Raw genomic sequence first — 14133 nt, forward strand, 5'->3', positions numbered from 1 at the left:
ACTTATCAACCATTTGAATAGAAATATCTGTAGGGATTAGTTTATCTAGACATAGCCTTTTGTAAAGAGAGAAAGGCATACCACTCACTCCTGCACCAAGATCACATAAAGCAGTTCTGACATAATTATATTTTATGGAGCAAGGAATGGTGGGAATACCTGGATCACCAAGCTTCTCAGGAATCTTTCCACTGAAAGAGTAATTAGCAAGCATAGTAGATATTGCCTCATTAGGAACTTTTCTTTTATTAGTAACAATATCTTCCATATACCCCGAGTACGGAGGCAACTTAATCGCATCGATCAAAGGAATTTGAAGAAAAAGAGGTTTCATCCATTCACAAGCTCTTCTTCCTTGGTTTTGAAAGACTTACGTGGGAAGGGCATTGATTTTTGTACCCATGGTTCTCTTTCCTTCCCATGTTTGCTTGCAACAAAATCTTCTCTATACTACTAGGGAAAACCATAGTAGTAGCGCTTGAAATATGCATAGCAGTAGCGCTGGGCCAAGCGCTACTGCTATCGCGCTACAGCTAAACCTTAGTAGTAGCGCTGGTATGGGCAGCGCTACTGGTAAGTAGTGTTAGCAGTAGCGCTTCCCTGTTCAGCGCTATTGATAACTATCTATAGTGCTTGTTCATATGGCGCGCTATTGGTAAGTATTTTCAAGCGCTACTCCTAATATTTCTGCTTTCACAGATTTGCACCCTCTACGTATTTGTGATGTATTTATACATGCTCTATACAATAGTTTCATCACATCATATTAAACATACACTATTCTCACATATCATAGACATACAGTAGTCTCGTCATACCTTCATCATCATCATCATTCAACACAAATATCATCACATCATCTCAAAAATAGCGATATATAAGTGCGATCATGTCATGTCTTGAATAAGTGCAACTCCATGGTCATGGCACACTGATGACCCACAAGTGTAGGGGATCTATCATAGTACTTTCGATAAGTAAGAGTGTTGAACCCAACGATGAGCAGAAGGAACTGACAAGTGGTTTTCAGCAAGGTATTCTCTGCAGGCACTGAAATTATCGGTAACAGATAGTTGTGTGATAAGATGATTCGTGGCAAGTAGCATGTAACAATAGTAACAAAGGTGCAGCAAGATGGCTCAATCCCTTTTGTAGCAAGGGACAAGCCTGGACAAACTCTTATATGAGGTAAAACGCTCCCGAGGACACATAGGAATTTCTGTCAAGCTAGTTTTCAACATGTTCATATGATTCACATTCGCTACTTTGATATTTTGATATGTGGGTGGACCGGTGCTTGGGTGTTGCCCTTACTTGGAAAAACATCCCACTTATGATTAACCCCTCTCGCAAGCATCCGCAACTACGAAAGAAGAATTAAGACTAAGTCTTACCATAGCATTAAACAACGCATAAACTAGGGTTTTAGCTTCTGTCACTCTAGCAACCCATCATCTACTTATTACTTCCCAATGCCTTCCTCTAGGCCCAAATAATGGTGAAGTGTCATGTAGTCGACGTTCACATAACACCACTAGAGGAAAGACAACATACATCGCATCAAAATATCGAACGAATATCAAATTCACATGACTACTTATAACAAGACTTATCCCATGTCCTCAGGAACAAAAGTGACTACTATAAAGCATAATTATGTTCATGACCAGAGAGGTATTGAATAGCATTAAGGATCTGAACATATTATCTTGCACCGAGTAATCCAACTAGCATCATCTACAAAGAGTAATTAACACTACTAGCAACTTTACAAGTACCAATCGGAGTCGCGAGACGGAGATTGGTTACAAGAGATGAACTAGGGTTTAGAGATGAGATGGTGCCGATGAAGATGTTGATGGAGATGCGTCCCCTCCGATGAGAGGAGTGTTGCTGATGACGACGGCGACGATTTCCCCCTCGAGGAGGGAAGTTTCCCCGACAGGACGGCCCTGCCGGAGCTCTAGATTGGTTCTGCTCAAGTTCCGCCTCGTGGCGGCGGCGTCTCTTCCCGAAAGCCTCCTCCTCATTTTTTCTGGAACAAACCCTCGTTATAGCAAAAGATGGGAGCTAGAGGGGCAACAGGGGGCCCACAAGCCACCCAGGCGCGGCCAGGGGGTAGGCCGCGCCTCGCAGGCTTGTGGTCTCATGGTGGCTCCCCTCCGGTACTTCTTCCGCCCAGTATTTTTTATAAAATCCAAAATATTTTCTCGTTGATTTTCACTGCTTTTGGAGTTGCGCAGAATAGGTATCTCAAACTTGCTTCTTTTTCAGACCAGAATTCCAGCTGCCGGCATTCTCCCTCTTCATGTAAACCTTATAAAATAAGAGAGAAAAGGCATAAGTATTGTACCGTAAAGTGTAATAACAGCCCATAAAGCGATAAATATCAACATAAAAGCATGATTCAAAATGGACGTATCAACTCCCCCAAGCTTAGACCTCGCCTGTCCTCAAGCGGAAGCCGAGATCAATAAATATGCCCACATGTTTAGAGATAGAGGTGTCGATAAAACAAAATACGGACATGCAGGCATCATGATCTTAATTATAACAACAATAACGTCATATAATCTCTTATGCTAAAGTTATAATTCCATCACAAGGTAAAGTATGGATCAATAATTTTATTGAGAATTAACAACCAATAGCCTTTAGTCATTGAAGCAATTGCAATTTATCATAACATCGGAAAGATTCAAATAAGAGCTTCTAAAGCAAATCCACATACTCAATCATCCTTTTGTCTCCTACAATTGCTAAAACTCACGTGGTACTCATGAGATCAAAGTTTCAGTTGGACACAGAGAAAGATAGGGGCTTATAGTTTCGCCTCCCAACTACTTACCTCAAGGGTAATGTCAACAATAATAATTCATGGATACTTACTTCCAAGTTGACATATGAATATAGATCTTTCCCTAGCACATGACGTTAGCCAAGATAAAGGCGAAATAAGGAATTGGTGTCAATCACCATGACTCTTTTAAGGATAAAAAGTAAAGGTACAAGATAGGCCCTTCGCATAGGGAAGCAGAGGTTGTCATGCGCTTTTGAGGTTTGGATGTGTGACCTCTTAGTGTGGAGGAACGTCACTTTATATTGCCTCATGTGATAAAGAACTTTATTATGCAGTCTGTCGCTTTTATGTCTTCCTCATCACAGGTTCGTACAAAGCTTATTTTCCACACACTAATAGATCATACATATTTAGGGAGAAATTTTTATTGCTTGCACCGATGACAACTTACTTGAGGGATATTATTCAATCCATAGGTTGGTATGGTGGACTCTCAAAGCAAAACTGGGTTGAAGGTTTATGGATGCACAAGTATTATCTCTACCTAGTGCCGAAGTTTTGGCTGATATGAGGTGGAAGCAATCGTCATATGCTAAGGGATCTCTAGTCATATAACATTGTTAGGAACCAAGCAAACATAATTCATTATGTTGTCTTCCTTGTCCAACATCTACTTCTAAGCATGCAATAGTTTAATGAGTGTTCGCAATCATAGATGGTACCCAAGATGGTATATTTATATGTGAACCTATCCGTCTTTATTACTTCCTATTAATTGCAACAATGACCAAGGTCTACGTTTGTCCACCCACAACAAGTTTCAATCAACATTCTTTTTATATGTGAAGTCATCACTTCCCATAAGATCATTACATGATCTTTCATGCTTTTGTTCTTTTATTATTCTATTCTTTAGATCATGGCATGAAGCAAGGCCCTTAATTAAAACACTCTTTATTACATGACTCACGAACTCGAATACATTGGGGGAGACACAAAGCAAAACTCAAGCCTAGATCATACTAAGAACTTTATTCTACTAGAGAAAGATAAAACCAAAAAGGATCGAACTAAGAAAAAGGTAAAGGCAAAAGATGTGATGGTGATACGATACCGGGGCAACTCCCCCAAGCTTGGCACAAGCCAAGGGGAGCGCCCAGACCCGTACTTAATTGTCTTCCTTCGAAGTTGATGGTGGTGGAGTTGTTGCAATCTAGGGTTTATTCTCCGTCTTCCAAGGCATAGGTGCTCCATCATGGAAAGATGATCGAGTCTCCGAAATCCTCAGGTCTGCAGCCAACCGTATTGATTTAAATCTATACTCATACTCACAGTTTTGGTTCTGCAGGTTGTAGATCTGGGCTTGGAGGTGATCAATTCTGTCATAGAGCCTGGAGAGGTGCTTCCCGATGTCATTGGCATCGTTCTTGTGCTAGTTGGTGAACTCTGTGATCATCATGTGGTTGGCGTTGAGTTCGCGTTCCACCATCCCTTGGCACTTGAAGACTTGCTGCTCGATTGCTTCGAGCCTCGCCTCCATGCTTCCGGTGTTCTTGGGCCCCTCAACATCACGGATGTGCAGCACCCCCTCATGCATCTCGATAGATAGAGGGTGTTGCAACACTCCCGCAAAGTAGGGATTGATGACCTTCTCGAAGAACTTGTCCTTCAGAACTTTTGGGGACGCCATAGCGATCTAGATCTGTCCGCACAGTAGCTTGAAACGAAAACAGAGGATAATTGTGTGATACGAGGGTCAGACCTTTCGGGAGAATATATAATGAATTTTTCCCGACCAAAAGGAGTAGTCCGCAAGAAAACAGAGTCCGGGAGGCACACGAGGTGCCCACAAGCCACCCAGGCACGGCCAGGGGGTAGGCCGGGCCTGGCACGCTTGTCGCCTCCTCATGTGTTTTCCGGACTACTTTAAATTTTTCTATTTTTCTAGAAATTCCAAAACGGAGAAAAATTGCTACTGGAAAAGTTTTGGAGTCGGTTTACTTACCGAATCACATACCTCTTCGTTTTTGGAGTCTGAAACAGGCTGATAAATATCCCTTATGTACTCCTCCGGAGTTATGGTATTAATAAGATTGCTTTCAACATTTATGGGAGTACCTGAGATATAATGCTTGATTCTTTGCCCATTTACCACTCTCGGAAAATTACCTTCCGTGTTGTTGATTTTGATGGCACCGGAACGATATACTTCCTCAACAAAGTAAGGACCTTCCCATTGAGAGTTAAGCTTGCCTGCAAAAAATGTTAAACGAGAATTGTATAGCAAGACATAATCACCTACATTGAACTCACGTTTTTGTATCCTTTTATCATGCCACCTCTTAACTTTTTCTTTAAACAACTTGGCATTTTCATATGCCTGAGTTCTCCATTCATCAAGTGAGCTAATATCAAATAACCTCTGCTCACCAGCAAGTTTGAAATCAAAGTTGAGCTCTTTGATTGCCCAATAATGCTCCAGCTCAAGAGGTAAATGACATGCTTTACCGTAAACCATTTTGTATGGAGACATGCCCATGGGATTATTATAAGAAGTTCTATAAGCCCACAGTGCATCATCAAGCTTCTTAGACCAATTCTTTCTAGACCTATTAACAGTATTTTGCAGAATTAGTTTAATCTCTCTATTACTTAGCTCTACTTGACCACTGGACCAAGGATGATAGGGAGATGCAATACTATGGTTGACATCATACTTAGCAAGCATTTTACGGAAAGCACCATGAATAAAATGTGAACCACCATCAGTCATTAAATATCTAGGGACTCCAAATCTAGGGAAAATAACTTCTTTAAGCATCCTAATAGAGGTGTTGTGATCAGCACTACTAGTTGGGATAGCTTCTACCCACTTAGTAACGTAATCAACAACAACTAGGATATGAGTATACCCATTGGACTTTGTAAAGGGTCCCACATAGTCAAAACCCCAAACATCAAATTGTTCAATGACAAGTGAATAATTCATAGGCATTTCCTGACGTTTACTGATATTACCTATTCTTTTACATTCATCACAAGACAAGACAAACTTACGGGCATCCTTGAAGAGAGTAGGCCAATAGAAACCGGATTGCAATACCTTGTGTGCAGTTCTATCTCCCGCATGGTGTCCTCCGTCAGCCTCGGAGTGACACTTCTGTAGGATCTGTCCCTGTTCACGCTCAGGTACACAACGTCTAATAACACCATCCACTCCTTCCTTATAAAGGTGAGGATCATCCCAAAAGTAATGTCTCAAATCAAAGAAGAATTTCTTCTTTTGTTGGTATGTGAAACTAGGTGGTATATATATATTTGGCAACAATATAATTTGCATAATCAGCATACCAAGGTGTACTACGTGAAGCATTGATGACATTCAATTGTTCATCTAGAAAGCTACCATCAATAGGTTGTGGGTCATCAAGAACATTCTCCATCCTAGACAAGTTATCTCCTACGAGATTCTCAGCACCATTCCTATCAACAACATGCAAATCAAATTCTTGTAGCAAGAGAACCCATCTGATAAGTCTAGGTTTAGCATCTTTCTTTTCCATGAGATACTTAATAGCAGCATGATCAGTGTGAGTAGTAACCTTGGAATCAACAATGTAAGATCTGAACTTTTCACATGCAAACACGAGTGCTAAAAATTCCTTTTCAGTAGTAGCATAGTTTCCTTGGGCACTGTCTAGAGTTTTACTATCATAATGAATAACATTCAATTTCTTATCACCTCTTTGTCCTAGAACAACACCAACAGCATAATCACTAGCATCACACATAATTTCAAAAGGTAAGTTCCAATCAGGTGGTTGAACAATAGGTGCAGTTATCAAGGCCTTCTCAAGTATTTCAAATGATTCCTCACAATCAGCGTCAAAAACAAAAGGAATATGCTTTTGCAAGAGAATGGTAAGAGGCCTAGAAATCTTAGAAAAGTCCTTAATGAACCTTCTATAGAAACCAACATGACCAAGGAAACTTCTTATAACTTTAATGTCTGTAGGACATGGCATTTTCTCGATCGCATCAATCTTAGCCTTATCGACTTCAATACCTCTTTCAGAAATTTTATGTCCTAAGACGATGCCTTCATTAACCATAAAGTGGCACTTCTCCCAATTCAAGACAAGGTTGGTATCTTTACATCTTTGCAAAACTCGATCAAGGTTGCTGAGGCAATCATCAAAAGAAGACTCGTAAACGGAGAAGTCATCCATGAAAACCTCAACAATCTTTTCACAAAAGTCAGAGAATATAGCCAGCATACATCTTTGAAAGGTAGCAGGTGCATTACATAAGCCAAAAGGCATACGTCTATAAGCAAAGGTACCGAAAGGGCAGGTAAAAGTGGTTTTCCCCTAATCAGATTATGCAACAGGTATTTGGGAGAAACTAGAATAACCATCTAGAAAGCAGAAGTGTGTGTGTTTAGACAATCTTTCTAGCATTTGGTCAATAAAAGGCAAGGGGTAATGATATTTCCTGGTGGCTTTATTCAATTTCCTAAAATCAATTACCATCCTATAGCCAGTAATAATTCTCTGTGGGATCAATTCATCTCATCTTTAGGGACAACGGTGAAAGTGCATGTTATGCCCCTAATCGACTTTTGGTGTTAATGACAACACATACATAGGAAACTAATCCTATTTGTTGAGTGTATCTCAGGATGGCAAGTACTTTAGTAGATTGAGAACTATGTGCCAAAGGTGGTCTGAGAAGATCGGGATTTATATTTCAAGAAGGCTCGGGATGGAGAAAAGATGATGTAGACTATCCTTTTGAGTTTACTATTATTGAGTATAGGGATCCCGCACTATTAAGAGGGGATCACAGGTTTTGCAATGAACTTGCTCATACCACATCTTCACTATCCTACCCAATACCACATATTCTCTACTCTGTTCCTATCTCAATACAGGTCTATTGCCTCGGACTTCCGGCTCCCTCCGGACGTCCGAGGGCCGGACGACCGGCAGGCTTCGGAAATCCGGAGCCCTCCACCAGAAGTATTTGAGTCATATAACTCGGAAATCCGGCTCCCTCCGGACATCCGAGGGCCGGACGTCCGACCAGCTTCGGAAATCCGGAGCCCTGCACCAGAAAAACATGAGCTCTATAACTCGTATTTCCGGCTCCCTCCGGACGTTCGAGGGCCGGACGTCCGTCCTCTTTCGGAAATCCGGAACCTCCCACGAGAAGAAGTTGAGTCGAATAACTCGGATTTCCGGCCTTCTCCGGACGTCCGGTCACTGTTCAAATTCACAGTGTTTCCAGTCATAGCTACAACCCTCGGACGACCGACCCTTGTCGGACGTCCGACCCCTTGCGGACGCGCGGACTTCCGAGAACTGCCGGACGTCCGGACCGTGTGTGACTTAAAGTGTCCCCAACGAGTGTTTTACACTCCCCACTATATATACCCCTCACCCACTTCGTGAGTGGGTGTTCAACACAGCTAGAATACATCCAAGAACACCTTTCTTCTCACTCACTCTTGTCTACACCAAATCTTAGATCCCAAGAGCATTTGTGAGTCCCTTTGAGTGTTGTTCCAATCAAAAGATAGATCGTCTCCCTCTCCTCCTTCCCACCAAAGTGATTTGTGATTTGAGAAAGTTTTGAGCAATCCCCGTGATCTTGTTACTCTTGGAGGTTGGAGACTCCTAGGCGGTAGGAGTCTTCGGAGAGGAATCAAACCATTGCGATTTCCCCCAGAAAGTTTGTGAAGGTTTGGAAGCCACCTCAAGGCTTACCACTAGTGGTTGAGAAACGCCTTCGTGGAGTTATCTGAAAGGGAGAATAGGGTGAGCCTTCGTGGCGTTGGTGTGCCTTTGTGGTAACATCCGCCCCTCTAACGGTGACGTAGGTTCCCTCCAAGGAAGTGAACATCGGGATACATCCATGTCTCTCTTGGAGTTTTGGTTATTCCTAACCCTAACTCTCTACTTGTGTTAATCCTTATTACGTACTTGTATTTGATTAGTGTTTACCACTTGTCTTACTTCACTCTAAATAGCTTACTCCTTGTCGTAGCAATTATTAGGCCTACACTCATATTCCGCACTTTTGCCTAAAATTGCTAACTAATTATTAAAATTTGGAATTGTACCTATTCACCCCCCCCCCCAGGTCCATCTCGATCCTTTTCAATTGGTATCAGAGCCTCGTGCTCTATTCTTGTGGCTTAACCGCCCTAGAGCAAGATGGACGGGGTTCCAGCTACGGTAACTCCACTACAGAGGGACGAGACGTCCACGGAAGTCAAGTATTTCACCTCTGAGGACCTGGAACGGGCCCTTGCCAAGCAAAAGGAGGAGCATGATGTTGGGGAACGTCGCATGGGAAACAAAAATTTTCCTACGCGCACGAAGACCTATCATGGTGATGTCCATCTACGAGAGGGGATGAGTGATCTACGTACCCTTGTAGATCGTACAGCAGAAGCGTTTAGAGAACGCGGTTGATGTAGTGGAACGTCCTCACGTCCCTCGATCCGCCCCGCAAACAATCCCGCGATCAGTCCCACGATCTAGTACCGAACGGACGGCACCTCCGCGTTCAGCACACGTACAGCTCGACGATGATCTCGGCCTTCTTGATCCAGCAAGAGAGACGGAGAGGTAGAAGAGTTCTCCGGCAGCGTGACGGCGCTCCGGAGGTTGTTGATGACCTTGTCTCAGCAGGGCTCCGCCCGAGCTCCGCAGAAACGCGATCTAGAGGAAAAACCGTGGAGGTATGTGGTCGGGCAGCCGTGAGAAAGTCATCTCAAATCAGCCCTAATTGCTCCATATATATAGGAGGAGGGAGGGGGGCCTTGCCTTGGGGTCCAAGGACCCCCAAGGAGTCGGCCGAGCCAAGGGGGGGAGGACTCCCCCCCCCAAACCGAGTTGGACTTGGTTTGGTGGGAGGAGTCCCCCTCCCTTCCCACCTCCTTCCCTTTTTTTTTCTTTCCTCTTGATTTTTCTTCTCTTGGCGCATTGGGCACTTGTGGGCTGTCCCACCAGCCCACTAAGGGCTGGTGTGGCTCCCCCAATGCCTATGGGCTTCCCTGGGGTGGACTGCCCCCCCCCCCCCCCCCCCCGGTGAACTCCCGGAACCCATTCGTCATTTCCGGTACATTCCCGGTAACTCCAAAAACCTTCCGGTAATCAAATGAGGTCGTCCTATATATCAATCTTCGTTTCCGGACCATTCCGGAAACCCTCGTGACGTCCGAGATCTCATCCGGGACTCCGAACAACATTCGGTAACCAACCATATAACTCAAATACGCATAAAACAACGTCGAACCTTAAGTGTGCAGACCCTGCGGGTTCGAGAACTATGTAGACATGACCCGAGAGACTCCTCGGTCAATATCCAATAGCGGGACCTGGATGCCCATATTGGATCCTACATATTCTACGAAGATCTTATCGTTTGAACCTCAGTGCCAAGGATTCGTATAATCCCGTACGTCATTCCCTCTGTCCTTCGGTATGTTACTTGCCCGAGATTCGATCGTCAGTATCCGCATACCTATTTCAATCTCGTTTACCGGCAAGTCTCTTTACTCGTTCCGTAATACAAGATCCCGCAACTTACACTAAGTTACATTGCTTGCAAGGCTTGTGTGTGATGTTGTATTACCGAGTGGGCCCCGAGATACCTCTCCGTCACACGGAGTGACAAATCCCAGTCTTGATCCATACTAACTCAACTAACACCTTCGGAGATACCTGTAGAGCATCTTTATAGTCACCCAGTTACGTTGCGACGTTTGATACACACAAAGCATTCCTCCGGTGTCAGTGAGTTTTATGATCTCATGGTCATAGGAATAAATACTTGACACGCAGAAAACAGTAGCAATAAAATGACACGATCAACATGCTACGTCTATTAGTTTGGGTCTAGTCCATCACGTGATTCTCCTAATGACGTGATCCAGTTATCAAGCAACAACACATTGTTCATAATCAGAAGACACTGACTATCTTTGGTCAACTGGCTAGCCAACTAGAGGCTTGCTAGGGACGGTGTTCTGTCTATGTATCCACACATGTAAATGAGTCTTCATTCAATACAATTATAGCATGGATAATAAACGATTATCTTGATACAGGAATTATAATAATAGCTATATTTATTATTGCCTCTAGGGCATAATTCCAACAGTCTCCCACTTGCACTAGAGTCAACAATCTAGCCCTCACATCACCATGTGAATTACATTGTAATAAATCTAACACCCATACAGTTCTGGTGTTGATCATGCTTTGGCCGTGGAAGAGGTTTAGTCAGCGGGTCCGCTACATTCAGATCCGTGTGCACTTTGCATATATTTACGTCCTCCCCTTCGACGTAGTCGCGGATGAGGTTGAAGCGTCGTTTGATGTGTCTGGACTTCTTGTGAAACCGTGGTTCCTTTGCTAAGGCACCACTCCAAGATCCGTCATGAACTTCTTCATCCAGACACCCTCCTTAGCCGCCTCCGAGGCAGCCATGTACTCCGCTTCACATGTAGAATCTGCTACGACGCTTTGCTTGGAACTGCACCAGCTTACTGCACCCCCATTAAGAATAAATACGTATCCGGTTTGCGACTTAGAGTCGTCCGGATCTGTGTCAAAGCTTGCATCGACGTAACCTTTTACGCCAAGCTCTTCGTCACCTCCATACACGAGAAACATCTCCTTAGTCCTTTTCAGGTACCTCAGGATATTCTTGAACGCTGTCCAGTGATCCACTCCTGGATTACTCTGGAACCTACCTGCCATACTTATGGCCAGGCTAACATCCGGTCTAGTGCACATCATTGCATACATGATAGAACCTATGGCTGAAGCATAGGGGACGGAGCGCATATGATCTCTATCTTCATCAGTTGCTGGGCACTGAGTCTTACTCAATCTCGTACCTTGTAAAACTGGCAAGAACCCTTTCTTGGACTGTTCCATTTTGAACCTCTTCAAAACTTTATCAAGGTATGTGCTTTGTGAAAGTCCTATCAGGCGTTTTGATCTATCCCTATAGATCTTAATGCCTAGAATGTAAGCACCTTCTCCTAGGTCCTTCATAGAGAAACTTTTATTCAAGTAACCTTTTATGCTCTCCAAAAGCTCTAGGCTGTTTCCAATCAGTAATATGTCATCCACATATAATATTAGAAATGCCACAGAGCTCCCACTCACTTTCTTGTAAATACAAGATTCTCCAACCACTTGTATAAACCCAAATGCTTTGATCACCTCATCAAAGCGTTTGTTCCAACTTCGAGATGCTTGCACCAGTCCATAAATGGATCGCTGGAGCTTGCACACCTTGTCAGCATTTTCAGGATCGACAAAACCTTCGGGTTGCACCATATACAACTCTTCCTTAAGGAAACCGTTAAGGAACGCCTTTTGACATCCATCTGCCAGATTTCATAATCGAAAAATGCAGCTATTGCTAACATGATTCTGACGGATTTAAGCATCGCTACGGGTGAAAAAGTCTCATCGTAGTCAACTCCTGGAACTTGTGAAAAACCCTTTGCCACAAGTCGAGCTTTATAAACGGTCACATTACCGTCAGCGTCCGTCTTCTTCTTAAAGATCCATTTGTTCTGAATAGCCTTGCGGCCCTCAGGTAGTATCTCCAAAGTCCACACTTTGTTCTCATACATGGATCCTATCTCGGATTTCATGGCTTCTAGCCATTTGTTGGAATCTGGGCCCACCATTGCTTCTTCATAATTTGCAGGTTCATTGTTGTCTAACAACATCATCGATAAGACGGGATTAGCGTACCACTCTGGAGCAGCGCGTGATCTCGTCGACCTGTGTGGTTCAACAGAAACTTGAACTGGAGTTTCATGATCATCATCATTAACTTCCTCCTCAACCGGCGTCGCAACAACAGAGGTTTCCCCTTGCCCTGCGCCACCATCCAGAGGGATGATAGGTTCGAAAACCTCGTCAAGTTCTATCTTCCTCCCACTCAATTCTCTCGAGAGAAACTCCTTCTCGAGAAAAGCTCCGTTTTTAGCAACAAACACTTTGCCCTCGGATTTGAGATAGAAGGTGTACCCAACTGTCTCTTTTGGGTAACCTATGAAGACGCATTTTTCCGCTTTGGGTTCCAGCTTTTCAGGCTGAAGCTTTTTGACATAAGCATCACATCCCCAAATTTTAAGAAACGACAACTTTGGCCTTTTGCCATACCACAGTTCGTATGGTGTCGTCTCAACGGATTTTGATGGTGCCCTATTTAAAGTGAATGCAGCTGTTTCTAATGCATAACCCCAAAACGATAACGGCAAATCAGTAAGAGACATCATAGATCGCACCATCTCTAATAAAGTACGATTACGACGTTCGAACACACCATTATGCTGTGGTGTTCCAGGCGGCGTTAACTGCGAAACAATTCCACATTGTCTTAGGTGAGTACCAAACTCGAAACTCAGATATTCACCCCCACGATCAGACCGTAGGAACTTAATCTTCTTGTTACGATGATTTTCCACTTCACTCTGAAATTGCTTGAACTTTTCAAACGTTTCAGACTTGTGCTTCATCAAGTAGACATAACCATATCTACTTAAATCGTCAGTGAAGGTGAGAAAATAACGATATCCACCGCGTGCCTCTACGCTCATTGGTCCACACACATCGGTATGTATGATTTCCAACAAGTCATTTGCACGCTCGATTGTTCCGGAGAACGGAGTTTTAGTCATCTTGCCCATGAGGCATGGTTCGCACGTGTCAAGTGAATCAAAGTCAAGTGACTCCAAAAGTCCATCAGCATGGAGTTTCTTCATGCGCTTTACACCAATATGACCTAAACGGCAGTGCCACAAAAATATGGCGCTATCATTGTTTACTCTAACTCTTTTGGTCTCAGTGTTATGTATATGCGTATCTCTATCAAGATTCAATATGAACAATCCTCTCACATTCGGTGCATGACCATAAAAGATGTTACTCATAGAAATAGAACAACCATTATTCTCAGACTTAAAAGAGTAACCGTCTCGCAATAAACAAGATCCAGATATAATGTTCATGCTCAACGCAAGCACTAAATAACAATGATTTAAGTTCATCACTAATCCCGATGGTAGCTGAAGTGACACTGTGCCGACAGCGATTGCATCAACCTTGGAACCGTTTCCTACGCGCATCGTCACTTCGTCTTTCGCGAGCCTTCGTCTATTCCGCAGTTCCTGCTTCGAGTTGCAAATATGAGCAACAGAACCGGTATCGAATACCCAGGCACTACTACTAGAGCTGGTTAAGTACACATCAATAACATGTATATCAAATATACCTGATTTTTCTTTGCCCGCC

Source organism: Hordeum vulgare, chromosome 4H, assembly GCF_904849725.1.
Source record: "Hordeum vulgare subsp. vulgare chromosome 4H, MorexV3_pseudomolecules_assembly, whole genome shotgun sequence".
Classification (NCBI taxonomy): domain Eukaryota; kingdom Viridiplantae; phylum Streptophyta; class Magnoliopsida; order Poales; family Poaceae; genus Hordeum; species Hordeum vulgare.